The 26,397-nt window shown below is 38.7% G+C and overlaps 1 protein-coding gene across 9 annotated transcripts in view; it reads left to right on the top strand.

The window, feature by feature from the left end:
* The first annotated feature begins 21,041 nt into the window (after nucleotides 1–21,041).
* R3HDM2 (R3H domain containing 2) overlaps nucleotides 21,042–26,397 on the top strand; it is a 189,014-nt gene continuing 183,658 nt past the window's right edge. For 8 of the 9 annotated variants that reach the window (XM_079139132.1, XM_079139120.1, XM_079139112.1 and 5 more), the window contains exon 1: nucleotides 21,042–21,180. The gene's annotated coding sequence lies outside the window, so the exon portion shown is untranslated. The remainder of the gene's footprint in view (nucleotides 21,181–26,397) is intronic. The other variant, XM_079139113.1, reaches the window with a different exon arrangement.

Here is a 26,397-nt window from a genome sequence, read left to right as displayed (position 1 = left end):
CCCGGGGAAACCCCCTGCAAGAAGAGCCCGCCCCCAGAAGCGCGCCGCCGCCGGCCGTCGGGGCCGAGCCGCAGCCGAGCGGCCGTGGGCCCGGGCGGCGGGCGGAGACGCTGGCACCCTCCCTGCTACGGCCCGCGTGAGGTGAGGTCACCTCGCGGCCGAGGGGGCGGGCGGCCTGTGGGGCGGGGGCGTGGCGACCTCTCGGGCGGGCGGAGGCCTCTCGGCCTGGGTGCCCCACGCTGGAGCTGCGGGGCCGGGGGCGGTGGGTCAGGGCCGGAGTCCCGGGGAAAGACCGCCCCGAGATCGAAGACATCCCGAGTGTGCGCCGGGAGCGCAGGCGAGAAGCGGGGACCGCGGGGCAGAGGGCGGGGGTGCTGGCGCCACCTGTGGCCTGTGCGGTGGGACCTAAAAACTGTTGCGCCCTTGGCAGTGCTTGAGGGTGACTAGCTTCCATGTGTTTCTTGGGTGTCCGTTTATCCTTCGAGCCTTGAGAAAATGAGACGGAGAGATGTTGAAGTGTTTCAACTCCTGCGGGTGTCCCTTATAACAGGGACAAGGATTTGAGGAGGCACATGCTAGGAGATGTTTCTGGAGCTAAGAAAAAAAAAAGTTGGGCCTACACTAAGCTCTTAACTCATTCTTCAGCCCCTGAAAACCCTTCTCAATTCGGTTTCTCAAAAGGCTAACACTTTTCAGCATTTGTGAGCATTGGCTTATAACTCCAAAGAATATTTACTCAAAGTAAATTGTTCTTGGGTAATGATTAGAAATGACTCAGTAAACGGCCCCAGAGATGCATTAAAACCCAAGGAAGAAAAGTGAGAAAATTTAAATTCAGATTTCAGTTGGATGAATGTACTAATACATGTTTTTTTTCCAAAGAGGCTTCGGAAGCCTTAGTCCTAAAGTCTGTAAGGCAGCATGGAGACTTGGGTGGAAGGTGACAGGCTCTTTATATTTTATTTTATTTTCATATAGTCACATTGGCACTTGAGTCAGTTGTTTGTGGTTCCTCTTTTCCTAATGCATTTCCCCCCTTTTGTTCAATATACTCCCTTTCCCCCTTTTGGAGTCTGGTACAGCAGGACAAAAGATAGAGGTGGAGAGCTGTAGCTTAGGTTAATTCGGTTCACTTTTTGTATTTGATTCCATGCTCTTTTCCATAAGAATTTAGAGGAGAGAGAACTTTTCTTGAAGGTCTGATGAACTCTGGCAGCAAAAGTTAAATTTCAGAGTTTCAGTGCCAGGTGTCTTTGTGTCTACTAAATGGTCTGTAGAGCGTCACAATTTAAAACAAAAAATTTAAAATATATCTAATGAAAATATCATGCCTGATATTTTTTAATGGAAAGGAGTCTTAAGAGATGGCTTCCTTTCTTATTCAGAATAAAAACCAGTTGTTATATTTGCCTTTAAAAGGGTTCTATATCTGTAGCATGCCTTTCCTCCAACATACACACTGGCCTCCTGTTTTTTTTTTTGTGGTACTGGGGATCAAACCCAGGGCCCTGTGCTTTCCAGGCAAGCACTGTACCAGCTGAGCTATCTCCCCAGCCCTCCTGACTGTTTCTTGAGCACCCTAGGTGCAGTTCTACCTCAGAGACCTTGTGCTTGTACCTTTTAGATCACCTTTCCCTTATAAACAGCCTGTCTGTCCCCTCACCTCCTTCAGATTTTTACTGGTCTGTCAATAACAGTGACATTTTCTTGGCTACCAGAATTGCAAAGCCCAGCCTCACATACATTTACATAATTCCCTTTTCCACTTCTACTTTTCTGCCCTATTTTTTTCATTACCCCGCATCAACCTATAATGTTCTGTATATTTTTCCCCATAAGAAAGTAAGCTTCAGAAAGGAAGATTTTTTTTTGTAATTGCTACATTGTAATTAATATAACTTTGGCACAGCACTTGAAGTGCAGTAGTGCTCAACAAATTTGTTGACTGACTAGGTGAGGAGTTTTTTCTTTTATATTTTTGAGATAGGGTCTCGTTTTAGCTTCTGGCCTTGAGCTTCTGATCTTAGGAGATCCTCTGCCTCAGCATCTGAAATAACTGGGACTACAGGCGTTGGCTTCTGAACCTTGCGTTGTTCTTGAACTCTCCTTGAGTAAGTTTCTGATTATGATTGGTTGTCTTTGAGGTGTGGGATGGGTATTCACTAGGATTTTATAAAGTACTCACTGAAAAAGTTGAGTTTTTTTTCTGTTAGTTCCTGGGATGTTTCTTTTTTGACAAAGGCTGTGTGTATTCAGATCACTGAATGAAAAGTAAAGGCAGAGAGGAGAATGGAGTGTAGAGATCTTTGGTGTTGGTGGTCTTAGATCTTGTGTGGCTAGAATTTTTACATAGGCTGGGCTCTTCCTCTGAGATTGGTTCACAACCTGCTGAGACATATTTCACTATCCTTACCTCTTTAGCCCCAAGAAAGCTGAGCAGACTGGTTTTTACCAAATTTTTCAATAGACTGAAGATATTAATATATAGTCCTGACCTTATGGGTTAGTCATTCCCCATTCATGTAAATAACAGTTGAGCAAAAATTTATAAGGATAGCTTTCTCTAATGATAATAGGGTGTTTGGTTTTAGAGCATAGTTTTTTTTTTTTTTTTAACATTCATTTTGGGGAGCATTTTCAGCCACTAAATTAATCTACATTACATTTGAAAATTATATATATATATGTACACATATACATACACACATATATTAGATGTTAATAGACTTATTTGTATTCATTTATTTATATGTGGTTCTGAGAATTGAACCCAGTGCCTTAGGCTTGCCTAGCATGAACCAAACCTCAGCTCCTACATTACATATGAGAATAAAAGGAACAGGCCCTTATGTAGATTATCCCTCATTTATGTTTTTGCTTCCTTGATTGGTGCATTTGTTATCTTCATTGCCCTTCTGGCTAAGAGTGTACTGGATGAGATTTTTCTTTGGGGCAGTCCTGGCTCCTCTTCTTCAGATAACAAGGCAGAGAAGGAGGTATTTGTTTTAAAAAACCCTTTGTAGGAAGGTTGTGGCAAAGCTGTCTTTTTAGTAAACATCTTTTAGAACATTGAATGCTGCCAGGTGTATGAGAAAATAGCTGTGGGACTAAAAAATTGGGAATTTGGTATGCATTTGACTGGATGTGGTTCTGATATTACTGTAAAGAAATAACAGCAGCGGGTTGGGGTAGTGGCTCAGTGGTAGAGCACTTGCCTGGCATGTGTGAGGCACTGGGTTCTGTTCTCAGCGCCGCATATACATAAATAAAATAAAGGTCTGTTGACAACTAAAAAATATTTTTAAAAAAAGAAATAACAGTAGGGCTAGGGTATTAGCTCAGTGGTAGAGCACTTGCCTAGCATGTGTGAGGCACTGGGTTTGATCCTTAGTATCACATAAAAATAAATAAAGATATTGTGTCCATTTATAACTAAAAATATTTAAAGAAGTAACAGCATCAGAAGTATATGAGGGGCTGGGGAGATAGCTCAGCTGGTAGAGTGCTTGCCTCACAAGCACAAGACCCTGAGTTTGATCCCCAGTACCGCCAAAAAAAAAAAAAGTATATGAGTTTTTGTTTTGTGAATAATTTCTGACCCAATTAGGCAGATTGGAAAAAGCTTCTACCAAACTTTCTATTGTGTGTTTTTAAGTCATTTCACAAAATCTCTAAGAAATTTTTCTCAGGCCCCTGGGACACTTAAACATCTGTGTCATATTCTCACCTCTATTAGATAAGTACTATTTACTGACAATGCTTTAGTGTACATAGCAATTTCTCAATGACTGTGATACTTATTACTGTCAGATCTCTTCATGGAGTCATAAGGGAAGCTTTCAGGAAAAAGATTTTGAGGAGGAGGGAAAAAGTGTTGAGTTTTGGTTATGTGGTTTCAGTAATTACAAAGGAGAGAATTTTGTGGAAACAATTTTTTAAGAAAGGTTTTTCTGAGCCTCTTTGTAAGATTGGGTAAAGAACTCTGTCTCTGTCGAATGTATTGCCAACTTACAAGTAAGAAAAATAGACTCATGACTTGAAGATGTGTTCATGAACACAGTTGGTGGATCTAATTTTAGAGAACTTCTTTATACACAGTGGCCTGAGTATTTTCCTTCCGCCTGAGTATTTTCCTTCCGCTGTATCCTTTTTACCCTCTGTGTAGAAAATATTCCACTTGCTGGACGCAGTGTTGCATGCCCCTAATCCCAGTAGCTCTGGAGGCTGAGGCTGGAGGAGTGTAAGTTCAAAGCCAGCCTCAGCAATTTAGTGAGGCCCTAAGCAACTCAGAGAGCTCCTGTGTTAACATAAAATAGAAAAAGGGCTGAGGATATAGCTCAGTGGTTGAACCCCCCTGGGTTCAATCCCCAGTACCAAAAAAACAAAACCAAAAACCATTCCACTTAACAGTCTTTTAGTGACTTTTTGTATTGGGGATTGAACCCAGAGGCACTTAACCACTGAGCTACATCCCCAGTCCTTTTTTAAATTTTTAAATTTTGAGACAAGGTCTCACTAAGCAGCCTCGGTCCTAAGTTGCTGAGACTGGCTTTGAACTTGTGATCCTCCTCAACTGTGTGCCTCAGCCTCTGAGCTGCTGGGATTACAGGTGTGCACTACCGTGCACGGCTCATGGGAAACAGTTTTTAGGTCTTTCTGGGTATTTTCTTGGAGAAAAAAATGGGGCTAGTTTTTAAATGCTCCCAGAAGGTCTTTTTCCTAATCTTTTTCTCTTTGCATCAATGGTATGTCTTATAGCTTTCTTGAAGACCTCAATCTTTCGCAGCAAGCAAACACTATAGTTTTGTACCTGGCTCTGGAGTACCTAAAGTGATCAGCTTAAGGTTCTTGTCATTCATATTCATGTGTGTATTTGTGTATGTGATACTGAGGATCCAGCCCAGGGTCTTATACATCCTAGGCAAGTCCTCTACCACTGATCTATACCCCAGCTTTGTGTTTATCCTACAGAACTAGAGGTGTAAAGGTAAGTAAGGTAACCAGCAGGGTTTAAAGGAACTCACTTTGATTCTTTATTTTTGATGCTGGGATTTTTCACGTGCTAGGCTCTTGCCTAGCACTGAGCTACATCCCCATCCTCACTCAGTTCATTTTGAATTGATACTGATGATGAGTTTGTAATGGGAAGAGAAAGAGAAAAAGTTGGCCTGTAGACCAAATTCTATCTTGATCTTTTGGAGGTAATTTTGCTCCTACTCTTAGTCTTCTGTTACAGTTCTTATCTAATGTAGAGAATAAACTGTTTTAACTTCATTAACTAGTTTCCTCTAATGCTTGGTCTGTTATCTTCCTTGGGTATATGTTTTTGGTATGTTTCATGTTGATAGCAACATTTATACTACAATTTATTATCACTAATGATCAAAACAACATTTCATATCTGCAGAGCACTTTCTCCTTGCTAAAAGCTCATGAGCCTTAAAGCAATGCCAATGTTATATTAAAAAACTGTTTCATATATGCCGTTCATATATTTGTTGGGGCATTATTTGTGTTTCAAGTCATTTGTAAGAATTTATGCAGAGTTTTGGCATTATTTATTGGTGTCAAGTAATCCTTGGTGCTTTGGAGAAGGGTAGTACAGATTTGTGGAAAATTTTTTTTTTTTTTTTTTTTTTTTGGTATTGGGGAGTGAACCCAAGGGCACTTAACTACTGAGCCACATCCCCAGCCCTTTTTTGTATTTTATTTAGAGACAGGGTCTCACTGAGTTTCTTAGCGCCTTGCTGAGTTGCTGAGGCTTGCTTTGAACTCAAGATCCTCCTGCTCAGTCTCCCAAGACAGGCGTACACCACCTTGCCCAACTGATATTTGTGAAAGCCTTTTTAGGTTTGATAAGAACTGAGAGGAATGTAATCAAGGCAGTGACAATCCGAACTTAATACTGGATATTTTAAAAATATTTTCTCCCTATCCTGGGACATTGTACTTCTTATCTTGTTTTTGTGATTCTGAGAGAAAAGGGTAGAAGAAAATTTAGAAAGTGATCAGTTTTTGAAATAAGTGTGTTGTGAGTGGGTAGCAGGTGAATGTACATCATAAAAGAAGTGGTTATTTACTGTTTTGAATGCAGTTGTAGAGGCAGCCATAGCAGCCATCAAAATCAATAGGAAAACTGGGCGCAGTGGTGCATGCCTGTAATCCCAGAGGCTGGGGAGGCTGAGGCAGGAGGATTGCAAGTTCAAAGCCAGCTTCAGCAACAGCGAGGCACTAAGTAACTCAGTGAGACCCTGTCTCTAATACATTATAAAATAGGGCTTGGGATGTGGCTCAGTGGTTGAGTGCCCCTGAGTTCATTCCTTGGTTACACCCCCACCAAAAAAAAAAAAAAATCAGTAAGAAGAATGTGGCAAACCTTATAAAATCTAATGGACCTCTTGTCATCCTTTCCTTCTTGTTTTTCTGCAGCACTTTTCTGCAGCTTTACTGTTGAGCTACACCCCAGCTCCTTTATTTTATTTTAGTTGTAGATGTGCACAATACCTTTATTTATTTATTTATTTTTATGTGGTGCTGAGGATCAAACCCAGTGTCTCACATGTGCATGCTAAGCAAGCACTCTACCACTGAGCTACAACCCCAGCCTTTTTTATTTTTTAGTTTGAGACAGGGGCTTGCTGAGTTGCTGAGACTTTCACTGTGTTGCTGAGGCTGGCTTCAGACCTGCAGTCCTCCTGCTTTAGCCTCTGGAGTTGCTGGGATTACAGATGTACGTCACCACACCTAGCTTCTCTTGTTCTTAACTCTGGAGACAAAGCTTTTGGAGAAGTTTTTAAGAATATGGTTTATAGCCGTGCTTAGTGATGCGTGCCTTTAATTGCAGTATTTGAGAGACTGAGGCAAGAGGATCACAAGATTGAGGTCAACTTGGGCAACTTAGAAAGCCTTGTCTCAATAAAATTTAAACAAACAATAAGAAGGGTCTGTAAATATAGCTTAGTGGTAGATTACTTGCCTAGCATATGTCACCAGTATCACTTGGATTCAATCCCCAGTACTGGGGACAAAAAATATATCTATCTACATATCTGTATGACTTACAAAATCCTTTATGATCTGGCCCTTGCCAACCTTCCGAAACTTACCTTGTGCTACACTTTCCTTGTTATGCCTCAGCCACAGTGGCTTTTCTGTGCCCTAGGAGCTTTGTACTTATAAATACTTATGCTTTATATTATAGTCTCCTAGGTCTTTACCTGCTTTACCTCCTCAGTCTTAACTCATCATTCCTTTATAGATATCTCCCTGTGCACCTTATCCAAAATCGTCAACCTTTAAAGTTATCTTGTTTGATTTTTTTATCCATAGTCTGACCCATACATCCAACTTAAAACCCATGAGAACAAGGACCTTGTTTATTTTATTAACTATTATATTTCTAATGCCTATAATAGTCTCTCCATGAACATGTATTTAATGAATGAAATTTGGGTTCTTGGCTCTATCCCAGATATTTTAATTTAGTATATTTAGGAAGAAGCCCAAGTATTTGTAGTTTAACGAACATTCCACATGTTTCTGATGTCTGTGGTCAGTTGTCTTGGATGACATTTCAAGCTTTACATGGTGTAACACTCTTATCCACTCTGATAACTTCACTTAGCATCTATTACTGTAAACTGACATTTTGTGGGTCTGTCTCCAGTTCTGATCTCTCTCCTGAGCTCCAGACTCGTTTATTCACTGGTCTCTTGAACATCTCTATTTGGTTGTTACACAGTACTTCAACCTCTCCTTCAAAATGAATAAAGCAAAAATAATTTTTCAGGACTGGGGGTATAGCTCAGTGGCACGTTGCTTGCCTAGCATGAATGAGACCCTGGGTTCAATCTCCAGCACTATGAAACAAAATCAAAACCAAAACAAAACAAAAATTTGCCATGCACATCAATTCTTTCTCCTTTGAATGATACCACTTAGTTGTATAAGCCAGAAACTTGGATGTTAAACTTGAGTCTGTCTTACCCTTTACTGTCTGGTGGTTATAAAGTTACACAGACTCATATCTTTTTTTTTGTACTAGGGACTGAACCCAGGAGCACTTTTCCACTGAGCTACATCCCTAGTCTTTTTTATTTTTTGAGGTGGGTGTTACTCAATTGCTGAGGGTCTTGCTAAATTGCTTAGGCTGGCCTCAAATTAATAGTTCTCCTGCCTCAGTCTCCCAACTTGTTGGGATTATAGGTGTGCACCACCATGTCTGGCAACTCATATCTTCTTTTTCTTGAAGTGGGGGTAATGTGGTTTGAGCCCAGGGTGCTTTACTACTGAACTACATCCTCAGCCCTTTTTATTTTGGGGACAGGTTCTCACTAAGTTGCTTAGGACCTTGCTAATTTGCTGAGATTGGCTTTGAATTTGGAATTCATTTGCCTCTCTAGTGGCTGGGATCACAGGCACGAGCCATTGTGCCTGGCTGCGACTCATATCCTCTTAAGTCTTTCCTTATCTCCATATTCATTACCACTTCTTCAGTTCAGAAGACCATCATCTCTCATTTCTACAAATGTTATAGCCTTTAACTGAACTCCCTGCTCTAGTCTTGCTCCTTCAAATCTTTCACTTAGTTTTCTACCATCCGCTAAAGAAAATCGTTATTTTCTCCTGCTTAAAACCTCTTAATGTCTTTTTCTAGGTTCCAGTTCAAAAGATAGGGTTTTGCTGGCCACTTTACCTTACCTGCCTTATATTTTGCTGGTACTCCTTTTGTTCTCAGGGGTTGGCTTCAGCTACAGATCACATTATTTGTTTTTTTACCATCCTTGTTCTCTAACCTTGCTGCCTTCAAATACACCAGGGTTTCTCCTTGAACACCTCTCTACCTCAAAACCACCATCAAGTAGAGACCATCACTGGATTAGATCATGTTCTGAAATCCTTTAAAGGCATCTAAAACCTCTCACTATGCCTTTTTGGAACCAATTTCCACAAAGTCTTTCTCTCTGTACTTTCCATTCTGAGTTTCTGCTCACACTGAAGTTGAAATTGCTAGGATCGTGATCTCTGTAGTGCCAAAAGGACTCTCCAGAGCTTGTGATTTTGTTTTATTCCTCTACCAGCTGTAAGGAAAAGAGAAATGGTTTGAGGCAAATATTCCAGAGTTGTATGGTCTAAATTGTGATTTTGCCAGTTTTACCTCTCCTACCTAGTACTGCAACCTAGAGAGATTGTTCTTGAATCTGAATATAGGATAGCAATGTATTAAAGCCTCAAGTAGCAGAAACCCTGAACTCAGTTTTTGCCTTTGTTGCCTGTACCATCAAAGTTGTGCCTTGTACAGAGCCCTGGGTTTGATCCCCAGTACTGGGGAGAAAAAAGTTTGTTTTGTATTTCATGCCAGCTGTATTTTTGACCATGAAGAAATAGGATGAAGAGGTCTATATTTGCAGTATTTCCCCTGAATAATGTGGAAATATATTTATTTTTACTTTTTAATTTTTTAAAAAATATTTTCATTTTTGAGTAAGTATGGGGATTGAAAAATTAAGTAGATTTGACAAGTGTGAAAGGAGAACTGTTGAAAGAATACAGATCTGTTTGGTTTTTGTATGAAGGAGTAAAATCAGCCACATGATTAAAACTTAGCATTTTTAACTCTGTTAGATGTTATCTGAGGCAGCTGGGCACTGTGATGCACACCCATAAATCCAGTGACTCAGGAGTCCGGCAGGAAGATTGTATGTTTGAGGCCAATCTTGGTAACTTAGTGAGAGCTTGTCTCTAAAGAATAAAAAAGCTGGGGATGTAACTCAGTGGTAGAGTGCCTCTGGGTTCAGTCCCAGTCAGTACCACCACCACCAAAAAAAAAAAAAAAAAACAGGAAAAAAAGTTTTAAGGCTTTGTTGAGTTACCCTCATTAAGTCTGTTTCTTTCCCCTTTTTCTTTCTTTCTCTTAAATTTTTAAATTTTTTGGGGGGGGGGTTTAGATGGACACAATACCTTTGTTTTTGTTTTTATGTGGCACTGAGGATTGAACCCAGGACCCTCATTCGTGCTAGGCAGACGCTGTATCGCTGAGCTACAACTCCAGTCCTCTTTCTTTTTTGGTGGGATTTAACCCAGGGCCTCACATAAGCTAGACAAGTACTCTACCTCTGAGCTACATCCGTAATTCTGCTCAGTCAGACTTCATATGCAAAATGGGGTTGATGGTCTGCTTCCTTAAAAGGAAAAAGAAAAGTGTAAAAAAAAAAAAAAAGTGTAAAAGAAAACTGACTTTTTTAGAGTTATCCTTTAGGTTAGGTTTTTTAGAGTTATCCTTTAGGTTAGATATAGTAATACTTCTTGATACATATATTAGTTTGAAATGTAAATATTTGCGATTGAAGCTGCACTTAATGGATTCTGAGGCTAGGTCTAATATTTTATTCTACCTATATGTAGGTAGATTATACAAAAGAGGGACAAAAAGTATCTGTGGATATTAGTATACACACTTTGCAAGTCACTTGGTTATATTTACCCGTTTTGTTACCACAGTCAGCAAGCATAGCCTACTTAACAGAAAGACAGGTTATGTTAAACATTATGTAATTATTAGTCTCTAAATAATATTCTCTAGTGCTGTTAAAACTAGAAAGTTTTATTGTCAGACTCTGGTTCTTTATTTCTGGTTGTTCTGTTTTCCTCTCTCTGCCTTTTCTCTTTGGAATTAATATTGCTTTCATAATTGTTTTTCTGTCTCTTAGTTTCTCATTGATTGGGAAGTGGCAATTTTTTTTTTTTTTTTTTTTTCAATTTAGTGGACTGGCTGAATCCAGCTGTAGTACTATTCAGATCTTTAATTTGTTCCAGACTGTGAGAGTCTCTTCTCTTGTCTTTATTCGTTTTTTTTTGTTATTGTTGTTGACATGAGTTTTATTCATTGTCTACAGTAGGGGACTGAAATTCAGCCTTATCCCATATACTTGTGGTTGACCATGAAGTCCTCTGGAAAGATGATATGTTTTCAGTTAAGAATTGTTGGGGCAGGTGCAGGGTGAGAATAGAGAGAATCATGGGTGTTCACTTGCCACTCTTTCAATTTACCAACCCTTCTTTTTTCACTTAACACCAATGTAATCCTGTTACTTAACTACTTTGGAGCACTGTGTACCTATCATAGAGTATTAGTTTAGAAATCAGAGAAACTTGGTTTCTTAGTCTATCTTAGAGTAATATATGTTTTCTTTTAGGACAGTACTCTTTTAAAAAAATTTAAAATATATTTTTTAGTTGTATATGGACACGATGTCTTTACCTTGTTTATTTTTATGTGGTACTGAGGCTCGAACCCAGTACTTCATACGTGCTAGCTCTGCCTTTCAAGGTGATGGCAATGAAATGGAGAAAGGACAGTAGTGAGAGGGAACATGGGGTTCAAGGAAGTGGTCCCCCCCCCTTTTTTTTTTGGTGGTGTTTGGGATCAAACCCAGGCCTTGTGCATGCCGGGCAAGAGCAGTACCACTAAGTTATATTACCAGCCCTCAAAGAAATGTTTTTTTTAAGGTGAGAAACTCAAGCATATTTGTATGCCAAGGGCAATGAACAAGACAGAAGAGAGTGGTGATTATCTTGTGACATTCTTGAGTGTGTAGAGGAAAAGTAGAATTATTATCATCGTTATTATCTCCTTCAGTAAGATAAGAAGGATAAGGTCAAGACAGAGTGAGGAGAAATGTTTGGTATCTGAACAGAAAATTTGAGGGAATCCCTGCCATAATTATTACCTTTATATTCCCTGTGATATAGGGGACTTACTCTATTGGGGTAGAGGGCTGGTGTGTTAACCACTAAGGGTTGGTAGAATTTTTTTGAGAAGAGAGGCAAATTTGAATAGCTGTTGAGAGAATGGGTGGGATAGCTGCTAAGAAGTCTTCTATGGCTAGGCAGACAAAGACATGGTGGGCTGGGAGAGCATTCTAAGCACATAGAATAGCCTGGGCAAAAACCTCAAGGGTATTAAAGAATGTCTTTGTGTATGGAGCAATATTTTGAATGACTGGAGAAAAGTCTGTATATAGGACTTTTTGTTTTATTAAAATATTTTTTTAAAAAACTAGAACATCTATTGTATGATTAATCACTGAAATTCTCAGGATAAACTAGATGCTGCAACAGCTGTAGGGCCTGCTTTTTAAAAATGTTTAAAATTTTATTTATTATATTAGAGCTTTATGGTTATACATAGTAATTGGGTTAAGGCCTGCTTTTTATGGTGGGCTTTAGAAGTTATGTTAAGGAATTTGGAATATTTTGAGGCAAAGGAAAGCTTTTGAAGTTGTTTTTTTTTTTTTTTTTTGTCTTTTTGGTACTGGGGGTTGAATGTAGGGGCATTCTAGCACTGAGTCACATCCCTAGCTCTTTTATTTACTTATTTATTAATATATTTTTTAGTTGTGGGTGGACCCAATACCTTTATCTTATTTTTATGTGGTGCTGAGGATCGAACCCAGGGCCTCATAGTGGTAGGTGAGCATGCTACCTTTGAGCCACATCCCTAGCCCTTTATTTGTTTATTTTTTATTTTGAGATAGGGCCTTTCTTAGTTACCCAGGCTGATCTTGAACTTGGAATCCTACTGCTTCAGCTTCCAAAAGAGCTGGAATTATAGGCATGTGACATGGTGCCTGGCAGAGCCTCTGGAGATGATGATGATGATGATGATGATGATGATGATGATGATGATGATGATTTGGTACTGGGAATAGAACCCAGGGGCATTTAACCACTGAGCCACATCCCCAGCACTTTTTTGTATTTTATTTAGAGACAGAGTCTCACTGATTTGCTTAGCTCCTTATGGTTGCTGAGGCTGGCTTTGAACCTGTGATCCTCCTGCCTCAGCCTCCCAAGCCACTGGGATCATAGGTGCTTGCCACCACACTCAGGGCCTCTGAAGATTTTTATCTGAGAACTAGGATGATTTTTTTGTATTTTAGAAAGAAAGCTATGGTGGAAATTTTGAGAAAAGAGAATTTAGAGTAGAGGGAGAGATATTGGTTGGGTGGCTCTTATAGCTCATGTAATATATTAAAGTTAGGATAGAGTGGGTTATGTCAGTTAAGAAACAACCACAAATCTCAGAAGCTTGAAACTATGTTATTTCTCCCGCATGCTACATGTGTCCATCAGGGATGGGCTAGTCATTTAGTTCAGAGACAAAGGATGGCAGGACAGCCACCACTGGTGCATTGCCTCTTCCTTTGCTTGAGGTGGAAGAGAGCTCTGAAGACTTTGACCCATTTATTAACTGCTCTGCACAGAAGTGATGGGAATGGGGTAGAGAGGACAGAAAATGAGAAGATCAGATGGATCTAGGAGATGGTGACAGAATTTGACAATTGTTTAAATGTGGGAGGAAAGGGAAAGAACTATGAATGGATGACTCTCAGACTTGTTTTGGATTACTGGGTTGGGTTGCTAACTGAGATAAGTAAAGGACAAGTTTGTGGGTAGGGGAATATTGGTAGAGCATTCATGTTTAGAAATGTCTAGCAGCTAGTTGTCTAAATGTATCTGGAGCTCTGGAGAGAGGCAAGATTTGGGAGTACTCTATGCACATGAGGGGGTGCAGCCCATCATAGGGAGTGAGATCACCCAGTACAAATCTGTAGGGTGACAAGAGAGCTGAGATGGAGTCCCAGGAAATATCCTAATTTAAGGACCACTCCTGACCTGATGACATTGTATCTTTTCCCCCCCCTTCTTGCTCTCTACTGGGGATTGAACCCAGGGGCACTCTACCACTTAGCCACATACCCAGCCTTTTTAATTTTTTATTTTGAAGAAGGGTCTTGCTAAATTGTTGACTGACTTTGAGTTTAGGATCCTCCTCAGCCTCCTTAGTTGTTGGGATTACAGGCATGTCCCATTGTGCTGACTCTGACTTTGGATCTTAATGCCTTTTTTTGTGTGTGCTGGGGATTGAATTTGGGTTCTTTATCACTGAGCTACATCCCCAGTTCTTTTTATTTTTTTACTTGAATCAGAGTCTCCTTAAGTTGCTAAGGATGTTAATTTGCTGAGGCTGGCTTCAGACTTGTGATCCCTGTCTCCCCCTGGAGAGTTGCTGGGTTATTACAGGCATATGCCTTTGTGCTTGGTGCCTTTTGTTTTGTTTTAGGGCTGGGGATGTATCTCATTTGGTAAAGCTCATGCTTTACTTGCATGAGGTCCTGTGTTTGCTCTCTAGAACTGTAAAAAGAAAAAAGAAAAAAAGATATGTATTCCTTCCTAATAAGTAACCCACTAGTGATTTTTTTGAGGAAGAAATAAAAAGTAAACTGGGATGATTTTTCCTCATTTGACATGTTCTTTAGAGTATGTTAAATCTTAGGTATTTGTTATTGGGCCTTAGATAGGATACATTTTAATTCTTTCATTGACTTTGATATGTTGGAAATTTACAAAATTTTGACAAAATAATGTAGTCTTCTTAAAGTTAGGTGCCAAGACACCAAAAAAGGTTAAAAATTTTCCACATATTTATTTATAAGATAAGTGAACAAATAATGTGATACTATCATAGTAGAGTGATCAACAGCATGTTTTAGATCGTTTAATCTCCAAAATAGTAATTCCCATAGAGATACTGTTGATTCTTTTTTTTTTTCTCTAACCCCAACTATTTATGTGGAAGAATTTCAAACTATAGGAAAGTTAAAGGAATGATACCATGTACCCCAGTATGACTTTTACCTGTATTTACTAATTGATAATATTTTGCCACATTTAGGGGCTTGCTTTCTCCCCTGTGTCCATTTTGCCTATACATGTATATACACATACTTTTTTATTGTGTTATTGTGTATTAGGAATTTTTATTAGAGTATTAGGAAAAAAATTACCAACATTAGGACACTTCACTCCCAAATTTAAGCATATATTCACTTAAGAACAAGTGTTTTCTATATTACCACAATGCCATTTTCAAACTCATTATCACAAAATATTTTATAGTGATACATGAATATAGCCCATACATTTCCTCAGTTATTGCAGCATGCTTTATAGCCCACATTTATTCAAGTATCATGTGTTACATTTAATTGCCATGTTTGTAGTGTCTTTGTGCCTGATTCAGAGCAGTGTCTTTTTTGTTTTTCATGTCATTGTTTTGTTTTTCAGTATTATGAATTGAATCTAAGGCCTCATACATGCTAGGCAAACACTCTAGTGCTGATCTATACCCCAGCCCTTTTTTTTTGGTACTGGGGATTGAATGCAGGAGTACTCAACCACTGAACCACATCCCCAGCCCTGCTTTGTATTTTGTTTAGCAATAGTGTCTCACTGAGTTGCTTAGCACCTTGCTTTTTGCTGAGGTTGGCTTTGAACTCGTGAGCCTCCTGCCTCAGCCTCCCAAGCCACTGAGATTGAATGCATGTGCCACTGTACCCAGCTACCCCAACCCTTTTTATTTATTTTTTTAGTATACTTTTAGTTATAGATGTACTTTTATTTTATTTATTTATGTGTGGTGCTGAGGATTGAACCCAGTGCCTCACACATGGTAGGCAAGCACTCTACCATTGAACCATAACCCCAGCCTATACTCTAGCCCTTTTTAAATTTTATTTTTGAGATAGGGTCTTGATAACTTGTCCAGGCTGGCCTCTAGCTTGTGATCCTCTTGCCTCAGCCTCCTACTAGTTAGGATTACAAGCATATGCCATTGTTCCTGGCTTGTCATTGATATTTTTGAAGAGTCCAAGGCCAGACCATCTTGAATAATATTCTGCAGTTTGAATTTGTCATTAGATTCAGTGACAAGAATACTCCCTAGGTGATGTTGTATATACATAATGTCTCTTTGTGCAGTTATTGGTGATGTTAAGTTTGATCACTTGGTTAAGTTGATGTCTGCTAGATTTCTTCATTGTAAATGTGCCTTTTTCCTCTTTGTAATTAAGAAACTATCTCTGAAAGTCAGACATGTTGGTGCATAACTGTCGTCCTGTCCATTCAGGAGGATCACTTGAGCCCAGGAGTTCAAGACCAGCGTGGGTAATATAGTGGACCATTGTCTCAAGAAAAAAATAAAAAAAGGAGGAGGCGGAGGAGAAAAGAAGAAAAGAAACAGACAATCTTTGGGTTAATTTTTTTTTTTTTTTTTTTTTTTTCCGTCCAGGGGATTGAAGCCAGGGCCTGTGCATGCTAGTGCTCTTCCACTGGACTGGATCACCAGCTCTATGGGATGAGACTTTATCTTTTTTTTTTTTTTTAATTTTTTGTAGTTGTAGATGGGCAGAATGCCTTTATTTTATTTGTTTATTTTATGCGGTGCTAGGGATTGAACCCAGTGCCTCACATATGCTAGGCAAGCGCTGTGCCACCACACTGTAGCCTCAGTCCCTGGGATGATACTTTTAAGATTTTGGGATTCTTTTTTTTTTTCTTTTTCAAACTATATTTTATTTTATTTTTATTATATGTTTTTAGTTGTGGGTGGACACAATACCTTTATTTTATTTTTATGTGGTGCTGAGGATCGAACCCAGGGCCTCATGTGAGCTAGGTGAGCACTCTACCACTGAGCCACAACCGCAGCCCCAAGATTTTGTGATTCTTCTATTACCTTTTCCCCAGTGGCACTGGCATGTATTGATGAGCCTTGTCTGAATCTGTTATTATTACATTGATGGTTTCAAAATGTTCATTCTCAGATTACCTCATTCCTCGTACATTTGCTAGTTAATATTGTTTTATAAGGAAAAACTTAACTTCCTCCTTTTTGAGGATCAATAGAATGATATTTTTTAAAAAGTTACAATCCTTGCTGTCAATATTAAAAGTCCCAATAACATCGAATGTTAAAAAAGTAACTAAAATTGTCCTCAGTTTAGTCAGTGGGAGCCCTTTTGCGAGGGTGGAATTGAACCCAGGGCCTTGTAAATGCAGGCAAGTGCTCTACCACTGAGATTTGTCCCCAGCCCTTTAAAAAAATTATTTTTTGTTGGGGGGGGGGTAGTGGGGATTGAACTCAGGGGAACTTGACCACTGAACCACATCCCCAGCCCTATTTTGTATTTAATTTAAAGACAGGGTCTCACTGAATTGCTTAGCATCTTTCTTTTGCTGAGGCTGGCTTTAAACTTGTGATCCTCCTGTCTCAGACTCCAGAGCCACTGAGATTACAGGTGTGTGCCACTGTGCCTAGCCTCTTTAAAAAATTTTTTATTTTGAGACAGACAGGGTCTTTCTTAATTGCCCAGGCTGGCCTTGAACTTGCCTTCTGCCTCAGTTTCCTGAATGCCTGAGATTTTAGATGTGTGCCACCACATCTGACTTCCTGTGTCTTTTTGATATGTCCCTGTCAAGTTTTCATCATTTCCTTATACTTTGGCACAGACAAGATGCTATGAGCTCATTTTGTACTTTACTTGCCACAGACATGAAGTCAATAGTTTCTGAAAGAACTTTGATTTCTTTAGTGGGGTTTTTTATAGAAAAGTTGCCCCTCATTCTTTTTTTTTTGGTACTGGGGATTGAACTCAGGGGCACTTAACCACTGAACCATATCCCCAGTTCTTGCTTTTGTATTTTATTTAGAGTCAGGGTCTCACTGAGTTGTTCAGGGCCTCACTGAGTTGCTGAGGCTGGCCTTGAACTTGCGATCTTCCTGCCTCAGCCTCCTGAGCTGCTGGGATTACAGGCATATGCCATTGCACCCAGCTACCTCTCATTCTTTTTTTTTAATTAATATTTTTACTTATAGATGAACACAATACCTTTGTTTTACTTATTTATTTTCATGTGGTGCTGAGGATTGAAGCCAGTGCCTCACGCATGCTAGGCAACTGCTCTATCACTGAGCCCCAACTGCAGCCCCAACATCTCATTCTTAAATTTTATTTTCCTTATATTATTTATGGGATAAATTATTTCTAGTAAAAAATATTGAGTAGATTCCAGAGTTGAGATGCTTTGTATCTTCCCAGATAAAGTTATCTAAGCTGATTATTTCAGAGTGAAGTGAACTATAGGCAGCTGTAGGGAGATGAGGTATTGCATAGCAGATTGGCATTATATTGCTTTTCCCCCTGCTATCTTGGTGGTGACTTGTGAAAGTGAAAATAAGTATGCATATCCTTGTTTCTCTTATGTAGTCCAGGTTGTAGTCACTTAGGATTTGTTTCAGTCTTCTTCATATATTTTATGATTCCTGAGATTGATTTGGGATTGCCTATTCTTGTGAATGTTAGGTAAAAGTATTCTACCACTGAGCTACATCCCCAACCCTTTATATTTTTTATTTTGAAACAGGTCTTGCTGAGTTGCAAGGACCGACTTTTAACTTGCCTTAGCCTCCCAAGTGGTATGCATTGCCTTGACTGGCTTATTTATTTCACTCTTTTTATCTTGGGCTGTCTGAATTAAAATCATCTTAGCTAGGGAAACTTCTAAACCCAGCCTTTCTGTATGTTGGGCTTTGAACCTGTATCTTGAATTCCTTTTTTAAAAATTTTTAATTTGTTTTAATTAGTTATACATGACAGTAGAATGCACTTTGATGCATCATTTATAATGGAGTATAATTTCTCATTTTTCTGGTTATACATGATTTAGAATACCATCGGTCATATAGTTATATATGTACATGGGTAATAATGTCTAATTCATTCTATTACCCCTTCCTACCCTTATGTGCCACCTCTCCTCCCTTTCCTCCCCTCTACCTAATCTAAAGTAATTTTTTTCTTCCCTCCCCCCATAGTGAATTAGCATCTGCATATCACAGAGAACATTTGGCTTTTGGTTTTTTGGGATTGGCTTATTTTGCTTAGCTTGATGTTCTCCAGCTCCATCCATTTACCAGCAAATGCCATAATTTCATTCTTTAAGGCCGAGAACCTTTAAGACTGAATAATATTCCATTGTATATATGTACCACATTTTTTAATCCATTCATCCATTGAAGGCCACCTACATTGGTTCCATAGTTTAGCTATTGTGAATTGATCTACTATAAACATTGATGTGGCTGCATTACTGTAATATGCTAATTTTAAGTCCTTTGGTTATAAACCGAGTAGTGGGAGAGCTGGGTTAAATGGTGGTTTCATTCCAGTTTTTCTGAGGAATCTCCATACCGCTTTCTGTAGTGTTTGCACCAATTTGCAGTCCCATCAAAAATGTCTGAGACTATCTTTCTTCCCACATTCTTGCCAGCATTTACTGTTGTTTGTATTCTTGATAATTGCCATTCTGACTGGGGTGAGATGAAATCTTAGAATGGTTTTGGTTTGCATTTCTTTAATTGCTAAAGATGTTGAACATTTTTTCATACATTTGTTGATCGATTATATTTCTTCTTCTGTGAAGTGTCTGTTCAGTTTCTTAGCTTATTTATTGATTGAGGATTTTTTTTTTTTTTGGTGTTTTTTGAGTTTTTTATATATCCTGGAGATTTTGAATTCCTTTTTATATATATTTTACATATTGGTCTGTGAATACAATATAGGAAACTGACCTGAAGTTAGGGTGTTTTTATTATATTGAACATTTCTGTTGGAGTATGGTTTCATGGTTCCTTAAGAGGTCTGATGTTGTAGAAAATACAAAGTAGAGTTAGTCTTAGAATCCAGGTGTGGTGGTATATGTTTATGATCCCAGCACCTTGGGAATCTGAGGCAGGAGGATCTTAAGTTTGAGGCCAGTCTCAGCAACTTAGGAGATCTTGTCTCAAGATAAAAATTAAAAAACTAGGGATGTAGCTCAGTGGTGAAGGTTCCCACCTGGGTGTAATCACCAGTACCACAACAAATAACAATAAAAACCTTAGAATTGGTATGTGATACAACAAAATCACTTATGGATTCAACAGTTTGAGAATAAAAGTACTGCTTTTTAAAAATTTCTACATGAAATAAGACATGCCTGTCCCATTCATAAAAAAAACATTTTATTCTGAAGGTGAAGCTTATCAAATCTATTTGTTTTCATTTGATGTGGAGACATAAACATGGTTTGTAAGGAAGTTGATGAGGTGTTAATATGTTCTGTTCATATATTTAAAGTCCTGCATAGTATCCCTGTGGGAGAAATATACAATATTTTTTTGGAGGTGAGGGAGGTGATCATTTCCAGAAGTCATAGAAAAGTCTTTGAATTAACACCATTGCTAACCTGTTAGTTGAGTATATGACTTATATATGTATCATTTTATGTAGATGACTGCTGTAAGATTGCTTAAGAGAATAGCTGCCTGGCAACATAAAATTACAGATATTAAAATGAATTGCATGCCTTCCAGCTATTTCTATTACTTGGCTAAATTTAGAACTATGTAGAGCTCTTGTAGAATTGAAATCACTGGGAAGACAGACAGTATTCAGCTTTTCAGAGTAAGGAAGAAGAAAGATAGCTTCAAATTAATTTTTGCACTGGACCCAAGTTACTTAATTAAGACATAGCATTCAAGCCAGGCTTTCTTGGTGCACACCTGTAATCCCAACGACTCGGGAGGATCCTCAGTAGGAGGATCACACATTTGAGGCCAGCCTCAGTAATTTAGTAAATCCTAAGCAATTTAGCAAAATCTTGTCTCAATATCTAAAAAAAAAAAGGACTGATCAATCCCAAAAAACCAAAGGCCGAATATTTCTCTAATATGGGGATTCTAACTCACAGTAAAGGGGGCAGGTAGGGAAGAATAGAAGTACTTTGGATTAGACAAAGGGGAATGAAGGGAAGGGAATAGGAAAGATAATAGAATGGATCAGATATTACTATCCTGTGTGCATTTATGATCACACAACCAATGTAATTCTACAGCATGTATAACCAGAAGAATGAGAAGTTATATTCCATATATGTATAATAGGTCAAGATAAATGCTACTATCACGTATAACTAAAAGGAATAATGATGACTGGGAATGTGGCTCAGTTGTTAAGCATCTCAATTTCAATTCCTGGTACTTAAACAAACAAATAAAAAATTAGAGTCCAGTGAAATATCAAAACTGTTGTGAGAATTTTGTTTGACTACTATATTGTTGAAAGATTGTTAAAACCTGGGCTCAGAGTGGTTAAAGAGATTTTTTTTTTCTCTCCAGGTGAATTGTTAGAGGCCATCCACTACTTTTCCCAGTGTCTTTCCAAGTTATATTTGATAAATACTGTTCTTAATAGTCACCCTGGATGGATGAGGCAATACATCTCAGCTATTAATCAGGTAAGCATTACACTTGGGTGCTATGGGAATTTTATGATGATGTTGGAATTTTTTTGTGAATTCAGACTGGAGTTTATATAGGATATTTTGGCAAGAAACTTAATTATTCCATGTGTATTTTACTGTACATGAAATGTGAAGAACTGTTGATGAAGTCGGGTCGGACCTCAACACAAGAAATGGCAGATAAAAGGAGTGGTTACTTTTTTTTTTTTTTTTTTGCCGTGCTGGGGGCCTCGTGCTTGCGAGACAAGCACTCTACCAACTGAGCTATATCCCTAGCCCCGGAGTGGTTACTTTGAGTAGCTAAATGTAAGTTAAGATAGAATAGTATTTTATATATAGTGAACATGACGTGTTTAGTACCTGATTTGGTAATTGGAAAAGTAGTATTTTCATTACTGTAACATGACCTTTGGACAAAAATGCACAAATTTATATAAACTGGCAAGAAAAATTCATAAAAATGGAGCGCACAGTTATTGTGAATCTTGATTTATACAAATGGAGAAATTAACTGCCCTCAGTGGCTGAGTGGATTTACTAACAAAACATTTTGAAGGGGGTTATGGGATGATTTCTTATTTTCTTTTTTCTTATCTCCATTTATGAAGAACATGTTTCTTCTGTAATTGGAGAGAGGAAACATCGTTTTAACAGGGTTTTTTTTTTGGGGGGGGGGGGGGGACCAAGATTGAACCCAGGAGCACTTAACCACTTAGCGCATCCCCAGCCCTTTTTTATATTTTATTACAGGGTCTAAGTTGCTTAGGGTCTCACTAAATGCTGAAGCTGGCTTTGAACTAGAGATTCTCCTGCCTCAGCCTCCTGGGCAGCTGAGATTACAGGTGTGCACCACCACACCCAGCATAGTATTTAAAAAAAAAAAAAGAAAGAAAGAAAGAAAAAAAGGGATAAAGGGGCTGGGTGCTGTTGCACACATCTGAAATTCCAGTGACTTGGGAAGCTGAGGCAAGTTCAAGGATACCATGGCAATTTAGTGAGACCTTCTCTCAAAGTAAAAATTAAAGATGAAAGGACTGGGGATATAGCTTAGTGATCGAGAACCCCTGGGCTCAATCCCCTATATTGCAGTAAATAAATAAATAGAAATAAAGGGGTTATGAATCAACTCTAAAACTTGCAAGTACTCTGGTTATCTTGTTCTCTTCCAGTTGACTTGTTCTCCACCACAGGATTGGTGGTCTGCCTCTAATTAGAGGTGGATACTACCTATCTCTAATTAGGCAGCGTGTCGTTTCCTGGATTTTGCAACTTTTCCTTTGAGTAAGTGCTTTCATTTTGTATAGCAGCTAAAGTTTTTATAGAATAAATTCATTATACTTAATCATTAATCAGTTAACTTCCTCCCTCCCTTCACCTTTCCCCCTCTCCTTGTCTTCCTCTTGCAGTGGAGCTTGAATCTAGGGTCTCTAGCATGCTAGGCAAGCAAGTGCTGTGCCACTGAGCTACATCCCTGTCCTAGCTTAGCATTTTGATGTCAAAAAGTGACCCTGGCAAATTTTCAAGAAGTCAGTATTATATGGTTTTCTTAGGGTTAATACTTAATTTCATGGCTAGGGGTGTAGCTCAGTGCATATGCAAAGCCCTGTATTCAGTCCCCAACACCCCTCACCCCCAAGTAAACCAAACTTAATTTTAGCATAGACTGTCCCTTGGGGTGACAAGAAAGAATATTGTTTTTTCCCACAGGTCCCAAGTACTTTGGATTGGAGGCTAGGTATTATTCTGGAGTTGTTGGATTTTGTGTGTGAGGACCTGGCTAGTTGTGGAGATAAAACATGATCAGTTAATTAATAAGCTAGAATGGATTTGTGAGGAAAAAGAAAACAAAGGTGGGGGTAGATCTCCTAAAAATCAAAGGGAGATCAGTAGAGGAACGGGAGATAAAGAGGGAAGAGGGGATGTGTTGGGGAGTGATACTGGTTACATTATGTTGTTATATTGTATGCATGTAAGAATATGTAGCAAATCCCATCAATATGTACAACTATAATGCACCAATATGTGGATAAGAAAGATATAATGAATTAGAACCTGTGATATAGAATAGAAGAGAGAAATCAATGTAGAAAGGTTTCATGGAAAAGGTAGGAAAAGAACTGTTTTTTTTTTTTTTTAATACGAGCTCTTAATCAATGAACCACATCCCCAGCTCTTTTTATTTACTTTTTTGAGACAGTGTGTCACTAAGTTGCTTAGGGCCTTGCTAAATTGCTGAGGCTACTTTTGAACTTGAGATTCTCCTGCGTCACTCTCCCAGGCTGCTGGATATACCACCACACCTGTTTTGAACTGGGCTTTGAAAATGGATAATGAACAATATTTCTGCTATCATATTTCAGACACATGTATTGGGATTTTAATTGGAATTGCATTGAATCTGTATAGCACTTTTGGTAGTATGGCCATTTTGACAATATTAATTCTGCCTATCCAAGAACATGGGATATCTTTCCATCTTCTAAGGTTTTCTTTAATTTCTTTCTTTAGTGTTCTGTAGTTCTCATTATAGAGGTCTTTCACCTCTTTTGTTAGATTGATTCCCAAGTATTTTATTTTATTTTTTTTTGAGGCTATTGTGAATGGGGTAGTTTTCCTAACTTCTCTTTCTGAGGATTCATCACTTACGAATAAAAATGCATTAGATTTATGAGCATTGATCTTATATCCTGCTACTTTGCTGAATTCACTTATGAGTTCTAAAAGTTTTCTGGTGGAATTTCCTGGTTCCTCTAAATATGTAATCATGTCATCAGCAAACAAGGATAGTTTGAGTTCTTCTTTTCCTGTTTGTATCCCTTTAATTTCTTTGGTCTGTCTAATTGCTCTGGCTAGAGTTTCAAGGACAATGTCCAATTAAAATCCCAATGATGTTCCTCACAGAAATAGAGCAAGCAATCATGAAATTCATCTGGAAGAATAAGAAACCCAGAATAGCTAAAGCAATCCTTAGCAGAAAGAGTGAAGGAGGGGTATTGCAATACCAGATCTTCAACTATACTACAAAGCAATAGTAATAAAAACGGCATGGTATTGGCACCAAAATAGATAGGTAGATCAGTGGTACAGAATAGAGGACACAGACACAAACCCTAATAAATACAGTTTTCTCATACTAGACAAAGGTGCCAAAAACATGCAATGGAGAAAAAAAGACTGTCTCTTCAACAAATGGTGCTGGGAAAATTGGAAAACCATATGCAGCACCCTGCACAAAAATCAACTCAAAATGGATCAAGGACCTTGGAATCAGACCAGACACCCTGCATCTTATAGAAGAAAAAGTAGGTCCAAATCTTCACCTTGTTGGCTTAGGATCAGATTTCCTTAACAGGACTCCCATAGCACAAGAAATAAAAGCAAGAATCAATAACTGAGATAGATTCAAACTGAAAAGCTTTCTCTCAGCAAAGGAAACTATCAGCAATGTGAAGAGAGAGCCTACAGAGTGGGAGAAAATCTTTGCCACTCATACTTCAGATAGAGCACTCATTTCCAGAATATATAAAGAATTCAAAAAACTCCACACCAAGAATACAAATAACCCAATCAACAAATGGGCTAAGGAAATGAACAGACACTTCACAGAAGAAGATCTACAAGTGATCAACAGATATACAAAAAAATGTTCAACATCTGTAGTAATAAGAGAAATGCAAATCAAAACTACCCTAAGATTTCATCTCACCCCAATTAGAATGGCGATTATCAAGAACACAAGCAACAATAGGTGTTGGTGAGGATGTGGGGAAAAAGGTACACTCATACATTGCTGGTGGGGTTGCAAATTAGTGCAGCCACTCTGGAAAGCAGTATGGAGATTCCTCAGAAAGCGTGGAATGGAACCACCATTTGACCCAGCTATCCCACTCCTTGGCCTATACCCAAAGGACTTAAAATCAGCATACTACAGAGATACAGCCACATCAATGTTCATAGCTGCTTAATTCACAATAGCCAGATTGTGGAACCAACCTAGATGTCCCTCACTTGATGAATGAATAAAGAAACTGTGGTATATACATATACAATGAAATATTACTCAGCCATAAAGAATAATAAAATTATGGCATTTGCAGGCAAATGGATGAAATTGGAGAATATCATGCTAAGTGAGATAAGCCAATCTCAAAAAACCAAAGGACGAATGACTCGCTGATAAGCGGATGATGATACATAATGGGGGGTGGGAGGGAGGCAAGAATGAAGGAAGGAGGGACTGTATAGAGGGAAAAGAGGGGTGGGAGGGGTGGGGGGGAAAGAAAAATGTAACAGAATGAATCAAACACCATTACCCTATATAAATGTATGATTACACAAATGGTACACCTCTACTTCATGTACAACCAGAGAAACAAATTGTACCCCATTTGTTTACAATAAAAAAAAATACATGCATTTTTCTCCCTTCCTTCGTTTGTTTCTTTTTGTAGTACTGGGGATTCTTCTCAAGGCTTCTCACATGTTAGACAAGTGCTCTACCACTGAGCTACCACTCCAGCTCATGCACTTTTCTTTTTTACAATTTTTTTTTTTTCCCAGTGGAAACAGGATCTTGCTATTTTGCCCAGGCTGGTCCTGAACCCCTGGGCACAAGTAATCCTCCTCCTGCTTTAACTTTTGAGTAGTTGGGCCTACAGGCATGTATCACCACACCTGGCTACTCAACTTTATCATGGAAAATTTCAGTAAGAGCAGGGCATGGTGCATCATGCCTGTAATCCCAGTGGCTGGAGAGGCAGGTTTAAGCATCATGGACATACACAGAATAACTAGTGTGAAATATCCACTTAATGTATATGTATTTACAGTGTAGCACTCAGCATTGGATTGCATTTTAGCCTTGTTCATTCAACACACCATTAAAGTGTGTGTTTTCTTTCTTCTTCTCTATAAGTAAATAATTTCAGCTAATTAACTTTACCTTAGCTATCAAGGAAGTCTTTCTGGAGGAGTAAAGCCTTGAAAGATAGTAGGGCAGGGGAAATTGTACATTAGCAGCTCTTGAACTTTTTGGTTTATGCCTGGCCTCTTTACTATTTTAAAAATTATTATCGACCTGAATGAACTATTACTTATGTGGGTTATATTTATCAATTTTTAACTCTAGCCAGGGTGGTGGTGCATACCTCAAATCCCACCTACTCAGGAGGCTGAGGGAGGAGGATTGAAATTTCAAAGCCATACTCATCG

This window comes from Sciurus vulgaris, assembly GCF_902686455.1.
Source record: "Sciurus vulgaris genome assembly, chromosome: 5".
NCBI lineage: Eukaryota > Metazoa > Chordata > Mammalia > Rodentia > Sciuridae > Sciurus > Sciurus vulgaris.
Note: the sequence above shows the minus strand (reverse complement) of the source record. Positions and strands in the feature narration are given on the sequence as shown.